The sequence below is a fragment of the Octopus bimaculoides genome, chromosome 21, assembly GCF_001194135.2.
Source record: "Octopus bimaculoides isolate UCB-OBI-ISO-001 chromosome 21, ASM119413v2, whole genome shotgun sequence".
NCBI classification, from domain to species: Eukaryota; Metazoa; Mollusca; class Cephalopoda; order Octopoda; family Octopodidae; genus Octopus; species Octopus bimaculoides.
The window spans coordinates 37,677,191-37,678,972 of record NC_069001.1 but is presented as its reverse complement, the minus strand read 5'-3'; positions in this window follow the sequence as shown (position 1 = coordinate 37,678,972).

The following is a 1,782-nucleotide window of genomic DNA, read 5'->3' as shown; positions in this document are numbered from 1 at the left end:
TATATATATGTATACATATCCAAATTGAAGGAATGGAGCAGGTAAAATCTAAGCTACATATGTTTCCTAACTAGCAGAACCTCAGAAGTAATAATTACTCAATGAAAGGTACTCAGCTAGCTACTCATTAGGCCAAAGATACCTGAATTATATGAAGTTCGTTAAGGAGTCCCAAGTTAATTTGCTAGAGACATAATTGAAAATGAACTATAAAAAGATATTTTCAGCTTATCGAACTTCAATATAGGAAAACCCTACAACCTTCTCCATCAATAAACCATTATTGTTCCTGAAAGTTGTTTTTTATACTTTCTACAGACTGCTTGAAGCTTATATACACGATGAGGCTCGTTTAGTTTCTGTCTCTCAAATCCACTCACTAAGCTTTGGTTGGTCCACGGATTTTGTGGAAGACACTTGCCAAGCAGTAGGATTCAACCCAGAAGCACTTGGCTGGAAAGCAAACCTCTGATCACACAGCCATGGCTGTGCCTGAATGGGTTTGGTTGGCCTGGGGCTATAGCAGAAGTCACTTGTCCTCAGTGCTATGCAGTGGGACTGAACCTGGAACCATGTATTTATATATCCATCTGTCCATCCATACACATGCATACATCCATCCATATGTATATACACATATACATAGATATATACATACATGTATGTATATCTTTGTGTATTTCCTGATAGTGGAGGCGCAATGGCCCAGTGGTTAGGGTAGCGGACTCGCGGTCATAGGATCGCGGTTTCGATTCCCAGACCGGGCGTTGTGAGTGTTTATTGAGTGAAAACACCTAAAGCTCCACGAGGCTCCGGCAGGGGATGGTGGCGAACCCTGCTGTACTCTTTCACCACAACTTTCTCTCATTCTTTCTTCCTGTTTCTGTTGTACCTGTATTTCATAGGGCCAGCCTTGTCACACTGTGTCACGCTGAATATCCCTGAGAACTACGTTAATGGTGTCTGTGGAGTGCTCAGCCACTTGCACGTTAATTTCACGAGCAGGCTGTTCCGTTGATTGGATCAACTGGAACCCTCGTTGTCGTAAGCGACGGAGTGCCAACAACATTTCCTGATAGCAAAGATGTTGTGAACTTCAAACCCACTCTCTCTCTCTCTCTCTCTCTCTCTCTCTCTCTCTCACACACACACACACACACACACACACAAAACACACACACACACACTTAACAATTTTGACCTGGAATATTTGAAAAATGAGAGAAGTTATCTGAAAGGTTTCAACACTTTCAGCCACTTGATATATCTTTGTTAGTGACTTAGCAACAGACAGATCCTGTTGATCGCATAATATCTTGAGCTTCTTATATTACAGGGTGCGTCAGTTTTTTGAGGTCATTTGTATGAATCTAGAAATGGACACTTAGCTCATCAAAGGAAAGCTGCATTTGGAAACAAATTGTGACAAATAATGTTGAGAACCCCTTTTTTCACACCTATTCAATAGATCTCCCGTTAGTGTCAATGGCTGTTTTAGTATGGGGTCGGAAGTATTGACAAGCCTGAATCAGAAGATTTTTTCAAGTTTGGATGTAATTCCTGTTTATGGCAGACTAGAGAGAGATTGTGTGTTGTTATGGGGGTGATTGACCCCCTCACCCTTGGCTAAGACTCCTATGTAATAGTCCAGTGGATTGAGGTCTGGTGAGCCAGGAGGCCATGTGTCTGGGAGAACATGATCATGGAGATATATATATATCATCATCATCATCATCATCATTTAATGTCCGCTTTCCATGCTAGCATGGGTTGGACGATTTG